The sequence below is a fragment of the Salvelinus sp. IW2-2015 genome, linkage group LG18 (genome assembly GCF_002910315.2).
Source record: "Salvelinus sp. IW2-2015 linkage group LG18, ASM291031v2, whole genome shotgun sequence".
Taxonomy (NCBI): Eukaryota; Metazoa; Chordata; class Actinopteri; order Salmoniformes; family Salmonidae; genus Salvelinus; species Salvelinus sp. IW2-2015.
In genome coordinates, this window is record NC_036858.1 from 56,004,734 (window position 1) to 56,021,654 (window position 16,921).

The window sequence follows — 16,921 nt, forward strand, 5'->3', positions numbered from 1 at the left end:
CTTTGCGCAGATAGAATCTTATACCCCAAGGGCATGGTATGTGCATGTTTTAGACTTTGTGCAGCAGGGTAAGTGTGTGTCTGTCAGAGAGAAAGAGAGTGTAAGGGCGTATGCAAGTCTATTGTATAATGTCTGTAGAGTTTCTCCATTCCTTTTGTCGTCTGCCAATCAAACAATATGCCATGCCTCTTCTGCATTACTTCGATACCTCTAGGGTAAGTGTTTTTATATAACACGGTACAGAACACTTCTCTTGAAAACCTCACCTAAACCTCCTCAAATGTTAGGTATGACTGTTTCCTGAGTAGTACATTCTGTAGCCTTCCCACACTGCTATGAGTCATTCAGTCAGTCTGGGCTTGGCACAGCACAGAGCAGACCTGCCTCCTAACCTTCCTCTGATGAGGCACTGGAAGACAGGACGACTATCTGAAAACATTTACCCAAATTAGAGTAGATGGGTTTTATTTACACAAATACATGTTCCACAATGGAGCACTTTGGGAGTTTGCCATGAAGAAAATGTCCTGCTCACATAAGATACAAGGACATGAACATGATTAAGAGAGAAACACATTAACAAAACTATATTTAGTGTCTAAAAACCTAACTAATGATGGTATTGGAATCCAGTGTTACATCTTATCACCCGTAGTTGCCTGCCCTGCTTTATCCTTACTCCCGGTCGCTGATCCCTTGTAGGTGGCAGCCAGCTGGAGAATTCACTTGAACTCTGCACATTTCAGGTCTCTGCTGCTAGTTTTATCTGTAGGTTTTGGTAGGCCACTGAGTATGTTGTGTTGTCAGAATTAGGAATATCTTGAGGGCCCTCTTCAAAATACATACGTATTGGAGGGACATGGGGTACACAGAAGTATTGAAAATATTTTGAAAAGCAACCCAAGGGGGTTAAAAGGTCAGTCGGTGAACAGGGATGTAGGTTGACGTTATGCTACATTAATGACTGAGACTGGTTCTGGTTTCCTGTGTTCTGCATGGAGATTATGTTTATTAATAGATTTAAAAGGATTCTTTCTCAAGTTGTCTTTCTGTGTTTCATTGCATCCTCCCTCCTCGCTTCCTTCTCAATCATAGTTTGGAGTAGAAAGTCCAAGAGCCCTTCACTCAAGGGCCTTTCACTCTTTTACCTTCTTCTACAATGAGTTTTGAAAAGGAGGCAAGGAGAGTGGATGGGAGGAATCGAGTAAAGATAACTTGTGAAGGAGCCATACAGAGTAATGTGCTTTGGCACAATTAAGTGTTTTTGGTTGCTGTGCAGTTGCTCTGTGGTGGGTTTTCAAACAGCTTGACCTTTATTGTAGTGAGAACGGCCTTGATTTTCTCCTGGTTGGCAACAGGACCTAAAGATGAGGGGTTAGAGGAGGTATTCTTTAGTTGACCACTTCTGACCCTGTGAAGATGAGTGGTTATGGGAAGGGAACACTGGCGTAACCCTCTCCAACCAAAGTGAATGAATTGAGGAGAAACCTGAAGCAAAAAGGAGATTCAGCAACTCTTGGAGGACAATGGCAGTTGTAGAAAAAACTCTGAAGGTGGCGAAAAGCTGAAACTTTGAGCAATAAATACGCTTTTTTAATTCACTTCCATTCTCCTCCAAGAGTTGCTGAATTGTCTCTCCGCTTCCAGGTGAGGGGTTATGGAAGGAACCTCATTGCGTCCTCTCTCTTTTCTTCCTTCTCAATCATATTTGATTAGAAGGTCCAAAGTCCTTCCACTCTGACTTTCTTCAGTTTTGAGAAGGAGGCGAGGATGGGAGGAATCGAGGAAAGATTAATGGAGCAAGAGCTATACAGAGCAATGTATCGCTTTGGTGCAATGAAGTGTTTTGTGTTGCCGTGAAGCAGAAGCTCGGTGCTGGGTTTTCAAACTGATCAACAGATACAGTATTGACATACCACAATAATCCTAGTGATGGGGGGAAAATCGATGCAGTTACATATCTGAATATTATTTTTGACAATAAATACTCTGTCGTATCGTTTTGACAGTATCGCAATAATATTTTTGCTTTAGTTTGCTCTACCTGCACCAAAACTTGTTCTCCGTCTTCTTTTTAAATAAGGAGGCAATTTGTTTTCAGCAAACTCATTTTCTCATGGCTCTCTCTTGTCCCTCTACAGCAGACATAAGGTCAGCAATATGTTTGGACCATGGAATCTTAATAAAATCACAGTATTGAATCGCAATACATATAGAGTCATACGTCAGTCTGAAACGGTGTGAAACAGTCGCTAAGCAACTGTATCATAGCCAGATCTAATATCCTCCTCTGACATTACCATGGCCCAAAGTTTTCCCTGACTGACTGTGTGGCTGATTAGGAAACAGGTCTAATGTGTGTGGGAGGAAAGTCCCAGCGTCTCTGATGTAACATTGAAACTCTAGTTGACAGAATGACGTCCTTGAGAGATCGAATTTAAGGGGGATTTGTTTTGCCACCATTTGATGGTTAGGTAATAAGTAGGCCTGATCACTTCCAAGCCCTCTAAGCATGTTCCTTCTATGTTTTAGCCAAACATTCTACTGCATTTTCTCTTTGTCTCATTACAGTTGAATTTCAGTCATGTCTGTTGGATATTATCTCCATATGTACTGGCTGATAAGCCCCTCTGTTTCTGGACCATCTTCCAGTAAGTCAGCCATTGTTACCCGTAACTGTCAATATCAGGTCCAAATCTCCCTATGAATCCTGGGTAGAGCTATGGGACTGCTGACTCACAGAGGATGTCATAAAAACACATCTACTTCCTTTTTTGGCCTTTTCTCTTTCTCCTTACTCATTCTTAGATAACATCTAGTTATTACCTATGTAGTGCACTACTTTTAGCCAGAGCCAGATACAAAGAAATAATGGCTCTATCCCAAACTAATGGACTATTTGGGCAAATGGTGTTATTTGAGGTACAGCCAATGTATTTTACCTCTAGCCATAGCAGAAATGTCATTCCGGATGAGTTAGTCAGGTAAAAATGTAACCAATGTCTCTAAAGTAGGAGAGAGAGATGGAGAGAGACAGACCGCTTAGTGACACAACTATTCCAGTGTTTTTCTCCCAGGCCCGTCACTTAGGCTCCCGATGGAAAATCCACAGCTCTATTTGCCTTGGGTGTCATAAAAGACGAGCGGGAACGGCCTTTTGTTTTTGTGGAAAGTTTGTCTCGGTTCTGAGAGGGGAGCGCAGTGCAGCACAGCACAGCACGACAGGTGGCAGGCGGGCTGCTGAAATGGCCTTGATGCTGTCTGAGGAGGAAAAGATCTGTCTTTCTACTTTGTAAATATAGTAATTTGAGCGTGGAGCTGCATGGGTAGTTTCTTTTGTAACACTGTTGTTCTGTAATGTTATTAACTGCACCCCCCCATTCCCCTTCTTTTCTCATCTCCTCTCCTTCTCCTCTCCTCTTTTCGTGCTCGGTATATTCTCCGGTGTCTGCCACAGCCATCAGGAGTCCAGACCCACCTTCAGCCTGTCTATTAGTCAAACACCACAGCATAAAACCCACACACACACACACTCAGCCACACACACACATTATACACCGCAGAAACGCAGTCCCCACAGCTCAGTGGCAAATAATCCCCACACACTGTACACACAGTCTACACACACTTTCACACGCATTTTCTCTAGACACACATCTCACTAATTCTACACACATATTTTCATTAGGCTGCCATGTGGGGAATGGTCCTTGTTTGAGCTGTTGATTTTTTTCTGTGTAGTGGGGATGTTTCCCCTAAAGACTAAAAGGGTCAAGCTTGTCCTCTCTGACTCTTAAGTCTACTCTGGACCTCTTCTTCTGCTACTTTTAAGGTGACGGGGTTATCTATTTACCTTAGTCTCCAGCTCCATATTTCCTATCACCTTGTTTTTCCCCCCCTTTATTTTGACAGAGAGTCAATGCTGGGGTTTCTCTTCTAGATGATCCCTGTTTAGCACAACAATAAACATCAAACCTGTCCGTCTCTGTCAGTCTCACTTTGACTGACTGCCATTGAATTCCTATATAACAGGGTACGTTTCCAGACTCTCAGTGCCTCTCTGCTTTTATCCAGGAGCATCCCAAAATTGACTGAACAAATTGCTTGTTTGGGGCTTTTCTGTACAATCCATGTATTATTGCAAGAGAGACAAATGTTACAGTAGGTAGTGGTAAACACTATCAGGTACAGGTACCGGTGCACATGTCTCTAACTACATCATCGTGTGTGTGTGTGTGTGTGTGTGTGTGTGTGTGTGTGTGTGTGTGGTGTGTGGTGTTGTTGTGGGTTGTGTGTGTGTGTGTGTGGTGTGTGTGTGTGTGTGTGTGTGTGTGTGTGTGTTGTGTGTGTGTGTGTGTGTGTGTGTGTGTGTGTGTGTGTGTGTGTGCTGATAAACTAATTTCGGAAGTCAAGAGGGAGTTGTAGAATGCTGATGTTACGTTCGACCCCAATTGTCCTGTTGATATAACAGCAGGTGTACTTACAGCATCATTTCATGCACGTACACACGCTACTGGTATAATGAGTTAAGCCTACAATAATCCGCAAACACACGTCTCTCCTTGCCAACTGCTTACAGCTGTAATCTTCACCTGTTAATTATGCTACTGTATGAACTATATACAGTGCATTCGGAAAGTATTCAAATCCCTTATACTTTACAGCTTTATTTTAAAATGTATAAAAAAAATGTCTCTTCAATCTACACACAATACCCCATAATGACAAAGCAAAAACAGGTTTTTAGAAATGTTTGCACATTTATTAAACATAAAAACCCTTTACTCAGTACTTTGTTGAAGCACCTTTGGCAGCGATTACCCAAGTCTTCTTGGATATGACGCTACAAGCTTGGCACACCTGTATTTGGGGAGTATCAAATCAAATTTTATTGATCACATACACGTGTTTAGCAGATGTTATTGTGGGTGTAGCGAAATGCTTGTGCTTCTAGTTCCGACAGTGTAGCAATATCTAACAAGTATTATCTAACAATTTCACAACAAATACCTAATACACACAAATCTAAGTAAAGGAATGGAATTAAGAATGTATAAATATATGGACGAGCAATGTCAGAGTGGCATAGACTAAAATACAGTAGATAATATAGTATATACATACAGTATGAGATGAGTAATGCAAGATATATAAACATTATTAAAGTGACATTATTAAAGTCCTGCGGTTGTTGGCGGTGCAGTTGCCATACCAGGCGTTGATACAGCCCGGCAGGATGCTCTCAATTGTGCGTCTGTAAAAGTTTGTGAGGGTTTTAGGTGACAAGCCAAATTTCTTCAGCCTCTTGACTTGGAGGCGTGTATGGCCACACAGTCATGGGTGAACAGGGAGTACAGGGGGGGGGGGGGCTGAGCATGCACCCTTGTGGTACCCCAGTGTTGAGGATCAGTGAAGTGGAGGTGTTGTTTCCTACCTTCACCACCTGGGGGCGGCCTGTCAGGAAGTCCATAACCCAATTGCACAGGGCGGGGTTCAGACCCAGGGCCTCACTTAATGAGGAGCTTTGAGGGGACTATGTTGTTGAATGCTGAGCTATAGTCAATTAACAGAATTCTTACATAGGTATTCCTCTTGTCCAAATGGAATAGAGCAGTGTGATGGCGATTGCATCATCAATGAACCTATTGGGGCGGTAAGCAAATTGAAGTGTGTCTAGGGTGACAGGTAAGGTGGAGGTGATATGATTCTTGACTAGTCTCTCAAAGCACTTTATGATGACAGAAGTGAGTCTTACGGGGCGATAGTCATTTAGTTCAGTTACCTTTGCTTTCCTGGGAACAGGAACAATGGTGACCACCTTGAAGCATGTGGGGACAGCAGACTGAGATAGGGAGAGATTGAATATGTCCGTAAACACACCAACCAGCTGGTCTGCGCATGCTCTGAGAACGCGGCTAGGGATCCGTCTGGGCCAGCATCTTTGCGAGGGTTAACATATTTCAATGTTTTACTCACATCGGCCACAGAGAAGGAGAGCACTGTGTTATCCTCAAAGCAGGCAAAGAACGTGTTTAGCTTGTCCAGAAGTAAGACGTCGGTGTCCGCGACGTGGCTGGTTTTCCTTTTGTAGTCCGTGATTGTCTGTAGACCCTACCACATACGTCTCGTGTCTGAGCCGTTGAATTACGACTCCACTTTGTCTCTATACTGACGTTTTGCCTGTTTGATTGCCTCGCGGATGGAATGACCACTCTGTTTGTATTCTGCCATATTGACCTTGCCATGGTTAAATCCAGTGTTTTGCTCGAAAACTGAAAGCGCGAACCATGTCCAATCAGTTTCTCCCATTCTCCCAGATCCTCTTAAGCTCTGTCTGGTTGGATGGGGAGTGTTGCTGCATAGCTATTTTCAGGTCTCCAGAGATATTAGATCCGGTTCAAATCCGGGCTCTAGCTGGGCCACTCAAGGACATTCAGAGACTTGTCCCGAAGCCACTCCTGTGTTGTCTTGGCTGTGTGCTAAGGGCCGTTGTCATGTTGGAAGATGAATCTTCACTCCAGTCTGAGGTCCTGAGCATACTGGAGCAGATTTTCATCAATGATCTCTGTACTTGGCTCTGTTCATCTTTCCTGAAAAACATCCCCACAACATGATGCTGCCACCACCATGCTTCACTGTAGGGATGGTGCCAGGTTTCCTCCATACGTGATGCTTGGCATTCAGGCCAAAGAGTTCAATCTTGGTTTCATTAGACTGGAGAATTTTGTTTCTCGAGGTCTGAGAGTCTTTAGGTGCCATTTGGCAAACTCCAAGCGGGCTGTCTTGTGCCTTTTACTGAGAAGTGGCTTCTGTCTGGCCACTCTACCATAAAGGCATGATTGATGGAGTGCGGCAGAGATGGTTGTTCTTCTGGAAGGTTCTCCCATCTCCACAGAGGAACTCTGGAGCTCTGTCAGAGTGACCATCGGGTTTTTGGTCACCTCCCTGACCAAGGCCCTTCTCCCCCGATTGCTCAGTTTGACCGGGCAGCCAGCTCTAGGAAGAGTCTTGTTGGTTCCTATCTTCTTCCATTTAATAATGATGGAGGCCACTGTGTTCTTGGGGACCTTCAATGCTGCATAAATGTTTTGGTACCCTTCCCTAGATCTGTGCCTCGACACAATCCTGTCTCGGAGCTCTACAGACAATTCCGTCGACCTCATGGCTTGGTTTTTGCTCTGACATACACTGTCAACTGTGGGACCGCATATAGACAGGTGTGTGCCTTTACTCCACTACATTCCTAAAGAAAATAATGTACTTTTTACTCATTACATATATTTTCACTGAGACCCAAAAGTACATGTTACATTTTGAATGCTTAGCAGGACAGGAAAATGGTCCAATTCACACACTTATCAAGAGAACATCCCTGGTCATCCCTACTGCCTCTGATCTGGCAGACTCACTAAACACAAATGCTTTGTTTGTAAATTATGTCTCAGTGTTGGTGTGTGCCCCTGGCTATCCGTAAAATATCCATTTAAAATAAGGAATTTTAAATGATTTATACTTTTATATTTGATACTTAAGTATATTTTAGCAATTACATTTACTTTTGATACTTCTGTATATTTTAAATCAAATACTTTTAGACTTGTACTCAAGTAGTATTTTACTGGGTGACTTTACTTATAAGGTATCTTTACTTTTGACAATTGGGTACTTTTTCCAACGCTGCTGCTGCATGTCCCTTGTAAATACAACATGATTTTGGACAGCTGAAGCAAGCACACTATATTTTCTCAGGAAAATTACCCTTTGTAATTTATGTAATCTTCATCAGTCCTAATACATTAGAAAACTGTGGATAGTGTAACAACACATCACATACATCACATACACGGAGATGTGTATTACTCATAGCTTATTTATGTCATTAGTCTCTGTTTCTCTATGCACACACACACACACACACACACAAACACAGAGACCCATGCAGGACAGTACAGAGGGTGTATTAACCAACCTATTCCCCATGGACTAATCATATCACGGGACAAGTCAAGCAGGCTGTTCTGAAAACACCATTTAAAGTGTTGTTCTGCTCCATGCATTACCCCCAGCATGAAATATTAGTTGGATGAATTCAAATTGCCATTTTATTAAGACTAATCCCTTCAAACAAAACCGTTCAGAAAGGAGGATGGCTGTTCTGCCCTGATATACACACCTCCTCCCTGCGCAGTGTGTATGTGAATAAGATATGAGTTGACACACACCAACTGACACACTTAAAAATACATACATAACATTCAGTATATTGCGTACACACACCACACACTTCCATACTTTGTGTATAATTGCTCACGTCTCACCTCCCAGTAGTAAATAAAGAAATAGTGTAGCCACAGTATTTACTAATGTGTCGTTCCTGCTCTAGGGTGTTTGAGAAAGCATGCGTTGTCATTGGTAACCCCCCCCCCCCATTCTCCCCAACACACACAGTAACCCACACCCCTACCCTGGGCAGCCCAGCATAGCGCAGGCAGGCAGGGCCATGAATTTCAGCAGTCACTTAATATGGCGGCCGCAGGGCCTTGGAGGTGCCAGGAGCTGGCTGCCAGGAGGGACAGCGCGGCCGCGACCTCCCCCAGAACGGGGCTCCGCGCTGGGCCATGAATGCTAGCATTGGTCCCCTAATTAGCCATGGGAGAGGTCTAACAACCGCGCTACAGTTCAGCTGCTGACAAACAGCAAAATAAAGCCTTGTTCAAATTAGCAAGGTGAAGTGAGAAGGACTGGAAGGAGGGCTGGACTGTCTGGGGCGGAGAGAGAGAGTGGGGCTATTTTAGTTCAGATACGCTGAGTGTTGGTTTGTGACCACTCCTTTCTCCTCCCGTGAGAAACGTTGCGCGTTAAGACTCCGTGTGTGTGTGATGATAATTTACTCCACATTAAGATACTACTGTATTTTATTTTATTTATTTATTTTACCAGGTAAGTTGACTGAGAACACATTCTCATTTGCAGCAACGACCTGGGGAATAGTTACAGGGGAGAGGAGGGGGATGAATGAGCCAATTGTAAACTGGGGATTATTAGGTGACCGTGATGGTTGAGGGCCAGATTGGGAATTTAGCCAGGACACCGGGGTTAACACCCCTACTCTTACGATAAGTGCCATGGGATCTTTAATGACCTCATCAGACAACCCGTTTAACGTCCCATCCGAAAGACGGCACCCTACACAGAGCAGTGTCCCCAATCACTGCCCTGGGGCATTGGGATCTTTGTTTAGACCAGAGGAAAGAGTGCCTCCTACTGGCCCTCCAACACCACTCAGCAGCACCTGGTCTCCCATCCAGGGACTGACCAGGACCAACCCTGCTTAGCTTCAGAAGCAAGCCAGCAGTGGTATGCAGGGTGGTATGAACAGGGTCATGCTTGTTAGGGATGTTATGGTGCTAAAGAAAGACATTCAGTTATCAGTTCATGTTCACAGAGAGACATTTAGCAGTAAACTGGAATAATCTAAATGTACTGTACATATCATCAGCAGCAGCTCCAGTGAGCTCCTGACCAAGTCAAGTACTGGCAGTGCGCTATGATAAACTTAATATACAATAGAAGTTGTTGCCATAGTCTATGACTGGTAGGAACGTCGACCGAATAATCTGTTTTCTACTATTAAGAGAGAGGCATGACCGATTTCTATAGAAGAAACCCATTTTTATTCTCAACTTCTTAACTAATTCATCAATATGCTTTTTAAAATACAGCTTTTCGTCTATCTAGATGCCCAGATATTTGTAAGCACGGACACGGTCAATATGGGCACCATCCAAAGTACATATGCTTAAATCAGAGTTATTTCCATGCGCTCTAGGGAAGAACATATACAGGGCATTGGAAAGTATTCAGACCCCTCGACTTCTTCCACATTTTGTTACGTTACAGCCTTATTCTAAAATGGATTAAATAAATAAAAATCCTCGTCAATCTACACACAATATCCCATAATGACAAAGAGAAAATAGGTTTTTAGAAATGTAGAAAAACTGAAATAAACCATTTACATACAGTTGAAGTCAGAAGTTTACATACACCTTAGCCAAGTACATTTAAACTCAGTTTTTCACAATTCCTGACATTTAATCCTTGTAAAAATTGTCTGAGGTCAGTTAGGATCACCACTGTATTTTAAGAATGTGAAATGTCAGAATAATAGTACAGAGAATGATTTATTTCAGCTTTTATTTCTTTCATCGCATTCCTAGTGTGTCAGAAGTTTACATACACTCAATTAGTATTTGGTAGCATTGCCTTTCAATTGTTTAACTTGTGTCAAACGTTTTGGGTAGCCTTCCACAAGCTTCCCACAATTAGATGGGTGCATTTTGGCCCATTCCTCCTGACAGAGCTGGTGTAACCGAGTCAGGTTTGTAGGCCTCCTTGCTCACACACACCTTTTCAGTTCTGCCGACAAATGTTCTATAGGATTGAGGTCAGGGCTTTGTGATGGCCACTCCAATACCTTGACTTTGTTGTTCTTAAGACATTTTGCCACCACTTTTGAAGTATGCTTGGGGTCCTTGTCCACTTGGAAGACCCATTTGCAACCAAGCTTTAACTTCCTGACTGATGTCTTGAGATGTTGCTTCAATATATCCACATAATTTTCCTTCCTCAAGATGCCATCTATTTTGTGAAGTGCACCAGTCCCTCCTGCAGCAAAGCACCCCCACAACATGATGCTGCCACCTCCGTGCTTCAAGGTTGGGATGGTGTTCTTCGGCTTGCAAGCCTCCCCCTTTTTTCTCCAAACATGACGATGGTCATTATGACCAAACATTTCTATTTTTGTTTCATCAGACCAGAGGACATTTCTCCAAAAAGTACGATCTTTGTCCTCATGTGCAGGTGCAAACCGTAGTCTGGCTTTTTTTATGGCGGTTTTGGAGCAGTGGTTTCTTCCTTGCTGAGCTGCCTTTCAGGTTATGTCGATATAGGATTCGTTTTACTGTGGATATAGATACTTTTGTACCTTTCCTCCAGCATTTTCACAAGGTCCTTTGCTGTTGTTCTGGGATTGATTTGCACTTTTCGCACCAAAATACGTTCATCTCTAGGAGTCTCTTTCCTGAGCGGTATGACGGCTGCGTGGTCCCATGGTGTTTATACATTCGTACTATTGTTTGTACAGATGAACGTGGTACCTTCAGGCATTTAGAAATTGCTCCCAAGGATGAACCAGACTTGTGGAGGTCCTCAATTTTCTTCTGAGGTCTTGGSTGATTTCTTTTGATTTTCCCATGATGTCAAGCAAAGAGGCACTGAGTTTGAAGGTAGGCATTGAAATACATCCACAGGTACACCTCCAATTGACTCAAATGATGAAGATTCTAAAGCCATGACATAATTTTCTGGAATTTTCCAAGCCATATAAAGGCACAGTCAACTTAGTGTATGTACGCTTCTGACCCACTGGAATTGTGATACAGTGAATTATAAGTGAAATAATCTGTCTGTAAACAATTGTTGGAAAAATTACTTGTGTCATGCACAAAGTAGATGTCCTAACCGACTTGCTAAAACTGTAGTTTGTTAACAAGAATTGTGTGGAGTGGTTGAAAAACGAGTTTTAATGACTCCAAACTAAGTGTATGTAAACTTCCGACTTCAACTGTAACTATTCAGATCCTTTACTCAGTACTTTGTTTTAGCACCTTTGGCATCGATTACAGCCTCATGTCTTCTTGGGTATGACGCTACACGCTTGGCACACCTGTATTTGGGGAGTTTCTCCCATTCTTCTCTGCAGATCCTCTCAAGCTCTGTCACATGGAGGTTCGCTGCACAGCTATTTTCAGGTCTCTCCAGAGATGAACCCGATCGGGTTCAAGTCCGGGCTCTGACAGGGCCACTCAAGCACATTCAGAGACTTCTCCCGAAGCCACTCCCACGCTGTCTTGGCTGTGTGCTAAGGGTTGTTGACCTGTATGAAGGTGAACCTTACCTCAGTCTGAGGTCCTGAGCGCTCTGGAGCAGGTTTTCATCAAGGATCTCTCTGTACTTTGCTCCGTTCAACTTTCCTTCGATCCTGACTAGTCTCCCAGTCCCTTTCGCTGAAGAACATCCCCACAGCATGATGCTGCCACCACCATGCTTCGCGGTGGGAAGGTGCCAGGTTTCCTCCAGGTGCCTTTTGGCAAACTCCAAGCAGGCTGTCATGTGCCTTTTACTGAGAAATGTCTCCCGTCTGGCCACTCTGCCATAAAGGCCTGATTGGTGGAGTACTGCAGAGATGGTTTTCCTTCTGGAAGGTTCTCCCATATCCACAGAGGAACTGTGGAGCTCTGTCAGAATGACCATCGGGTTCTTGCTCACCTACCTGACCAAGGCCCTTTTCCAGCCGATTGCTCAGTTTGGCGAGGCAGCCAGCTCTAGGTAGTCTTGCTGTTTCCAAACTCCTTCCATTTAAGAATGTTGGAGGCCACTGTGTTCTTGGGGACCTTCAATGCTGCATTTCTTAGTACCCTTCTCCAGATCTGTGCCTCGACACAATCCTGTCTCGGAGCTCTACAAGGAATTCCTTCGACCTCATGGCTTGGTTTTTGCTCGGACATGCACTTTTTTAGACGGGTGTGTGCCTTTCCAAATCATGTCCTATCAATTGAATTTACCACAGGTGGACTCCAATCAAGTTGTAGAAACATCTCAAGGATAATCAATGTAAACAAGATGCACCTGAGCTCAATTTCGAGTCTCATAGCAAAAGGTCTGAATAATTATGTAAATAAGGTATGTCTGTTTTATATTTTTAATACATTTGCAAACATTTCTAAAAACCTGTTTTTGCTTTGTCATTACAGGGTATTGTGTGTAGATGGATGAGGAAAAAAAAATTTAAAATACATTTTAGAATAAGGCTGTAATGTAACAACATGTGGAAAAGGTCAAGTGGTCTGAATACTTTCCAAATGCACTGTACTTAGTTTTACTTTCATTCAATACTATACTGAACAAAAATATAAAAACATGTAAAGTGTTGGTCCCATGTTTCATGAGCTGAAATAAAAAAATCCCAGACATTTTCATATGCACAAAAAGCTTATTTCTCTCAAATGTTATGCACAAATTTGTTTGCATCCCTGTTAGTGAGCATTTCTCCTTTGCCAAGATAATCAATCCACCTGACTAGTGTGGCATATCAAGAAGCTGATTAACTAGCATGATCATTATACAGGTGAATTTTGTGCTGGGGACAATAAAAGCCACTCTAAAATGTGCAGTTTTGTCACACAACACAATTCAACCGATGTCTCAAGTTTTGACGGAGTGTGTAATTTTCATGCTGACTGCAGGAATGTCCACCAGAGCTGTTGCTAGAGAATTTAATGTTAATTTCTCTACCATAAGCTACCTCCAACATTGTTTTGGAGAATTTGGCAGTACGTCCAACCGGATTCACAACCGCAGGCCACGTGTAACCACGCCTGCACAGTACCTCCACATCCCGCTATGGGTTTGCAAAACTGAAGAATTTCTGCACAAACTGTCAGAACCGTCTCAGGGAAGATCATATACGCACTAGCGTCTTGACCTGACTGCAGTTCGGCGTCGTCACCGACTTCAGTGGGTAAATGCTCACCTTCGATGACCACTGGCTCGCTGGAGAAGTGTGCTCTTCACAGATGAAGCCCGGTTTGAACTGTACCAGGCAGATGGCAGAAGGCGTGTATGGCGTCAAGTGGGCGAGCGTTTTGCTTATGTCAATGATGTGCCCGGTGGGGTTATGGCATGGGCAGGCATAAGCTACGTACAAAGAACACAATTGTATTTTATCAATGGCAATTTGAATTCACAGAGATACCGTGACGAGATCCTGAGGTCCATTGTCGTGCCATTCATCCTTCGCGATCACCTCAAGTTTCAGCATGATAATGCTCGGCCCAATGTCGCAAGGATCTGCACACAATTCCGGGAAGCTGAAAATGTCCCAGTTCTTACCCTGCCTGCATAATCACCAGACATGACACCCATTGAGCATGTTTGGGATGATCTGGATGTGTACGACAGCGTGTTCTAGTTCCTGACAATATTGAGCAACTTCGCACAGCCATTGCAGAGGAGTGGGACAACATTCCACAGGCCACAATCAACAGCCCGATCAACTCTATGGGAAGGAGATGTGTCGTGCTGCGTCAAGCAAATGGTGTTCAAACCAGATACTCAGTGGTTTTCGGATCCACGCCCCTACTTTTCTTTTAATGTATCTGTGACCAACAAATGCTTATCTGTATTCCCAGTCATGTGAAATCCATAGATTAGGGCCTAATGAATTTATTTAAATTGACTGATTTCCCTATATATCAAATCAAATCAAATCAAATTTTATTAGTCACATACACATGGTTAGCAGATGTTAATGCGAGTGTAGCGAAATGCTTGTGCTTCTAGTTCCGACAATGCAGTAATAACCAACAAGTAATCTAACTAACAATTCCACAACTACTACCTTACACACACACACAAGTGTAAAGGGATAAAGAATATGTACATAAAGATATATGAATGAGTGGTGGTACAGAACGGCATGGCAGATGCAGTAGATGGTATGAGATACGGTATATACATATGAGATGAGTACTTTAGGGTATGTAAACATAAAGTGGCATAGTTTAAAGTGGCTAGTGGTACATGTATTACATAAAGATGGCAAGATGCAGTAGATGATATAGAGTACAGTATATACATATGAGATGGGTAATGTAGGGTATGTAAACATTATATTAAGTGGCATTGTTTAAATGGCTAGTGGTACATTTTTACATAATTTCCATCAATTCCCATTTTTAAAGTGGCTGAGTTGAGTCAGTATGTGGCAGCGGCCGATAATGTTAGTGGTGGCTGTTTAACAGTCTGATGGCTTGAGATAGAAGTCGTTTTTCAGTCTCTCGGTCCTGCTTTGATGCACCTGTACTGACCTCGCCTTCTGGATGATAGCGGGGTGAGGCAGTGGCTTGGGTGGTTGTTGTCCTTGATGATCTTTATGGCTTCCTGTGAATCGGGTGGTAGGTGTCCCTGGAGGGCAGGTAGTTTGCCCCTGGTGATGCGTTCTGCAGACCTCACTACCCTCTGGAGAGCCTTCCGGTTGTGGGCGGAGCAGTTGCCGTACCAGCGGTGATACAGCCCGACAGGCCTCTCGATTGTGCATCTGTAGAAGTTTGTAGCTTTTGGTGACAAGCGAATTTCTTCAGCCTCCTGAGGTTGAAAGAGCGCTGCTGCGCCTTCTTCACAACGCTGTCTGTGTGGGGTGGACCCAATTCAGTTTGTCCGTGATGTGTACACCGAGGAACTATATGAACTATATGAACTGTAACTCAGTAAAATCTTGAATTGTTTGCATGTTGCATTTATATTTTTGCTCAGTGTAATTCTATAATAGAATACGTATACTGTCATTTAAAAAAAAAAAATGTATATCACATTGTGCATACCTACAGTTTGTACACTTAGGCTTAGTAGTTATATTACTTGTTTTACAACAGCATGAGACCTCTAAGGTCCAGTATGTTAACATTCAGCTCACCACCCATCAGCTCATGAGTAGGGAGAGACAGGCTTGACAGCTGGCTTGATGAGAAGCAGTAGCCTGTCTAGATGTAGTTGTACAGGGCCGTAGGGTACATTATGTATGAGAGTTCCAGGGATGCCAAGGGCCTTAGGTAGTGTTCTTACCCTACAGAGAGAGCACTGTTAGGATAACACGCGCGAACACACGTATGCATGCAGCCACCACAACAACCACAACACACAACACACACACACCACACACACCACACACACACACACACACACACACACACACACACACAACACACACACACATCACACACACAACAACACAGCACTCACAGCATATGTTTTACTATCCTTGTGGGGACCTAAAATTGATTTCCATTCAAAATCCTTTTTTCCCCAGCCCCTAACCTTAACCCCTAATCCCTATTTCTATCCCTAACCCCAGTTACCTAAACCCTAAGCATAAAACAACTATGTCCTCATTGGGATGTGGGAAAAGCGCCAAAGAGGGAAAGAGTACCTTGTTTTACTATCCTTGTGAGGACTTTTGGGGATTTCCGGTACCCAGCAGAGGTCTCTTCACAGTCCCTAAGTCCAGAACAGACTATGGGAGGCACACAGTACCACATAGAGCCATGACTACATGTTACTCTATTCCACGTCAGGTAACTGATGCAAGCAGTAGAATCAGATTTTAAAAAATTATACAAAATACACCTTGGAACAGCAGGGACTGTGAAGACACACACACACAGGCACATGCATACATATTCACGTGATTACACACGCACTCTACACACACATATACATAGATTTTATATTGTAGATATGTGGTAGTAGAATAGTGGCCTGAGGGAGCACACTTAATTAGTTGTGAAAAATGTTTTGAAATGTAATGTCATGTAATATTTGTTATTGTATGTATCTGCCTTAATGTTGCTGGACCCCAGGAAGAGTAGCTGCTGCCCTACCAGGAACTGGGGGATCCTTAATAAATCTGCTTTTATTTTATTTTCTATCAAACGAACTTGTTGCAGATACAAAGCTGCGCGTCATGACGTAGTTCACATAAAAATCACCTAGTTGTAAAACTTTTAAAGAGACATTTCTAAGTGTGTCCATCCTGTTTGTATCTCTGTCAAGGGTTTTGGCAGAAAAGTCTTCAATAAACAGCGAATGTGCCCACTCTGGTCTTGGCATGTGTGCTCTGGCCAACAACTGGCAGATACAGTGTGGAGGGTACATGATGAGGTCATGGATAAACGCAGGAGAATTGTTATTTGTGATCTCGCAGCCAAGCACCTATCATCATGTCATCACCATACAAATCAAGACCCTCAGTATTTATTGGAAAGGAGCGTGAACCTCATCACTGTGCACTTTCACCACCCTG

At 43.2% G+C, this 16,921-nt stretch overlaps 1 protein-coding gene across 1 annotated transcript in view; it reads left to right on the top strand.

Annotated features, from left to right (window-relative positions):
- Positions 1–16,921, top strand: part of ankfn1a (ankyrin repeat and fibronectin type III domain containing 1a) — a 233,311-nt gene that overhangs the window by 43,326 nt on the left and 173,064 nt on the right. The gene's annotated exons all lie outside the window — the stretch shown is intronic.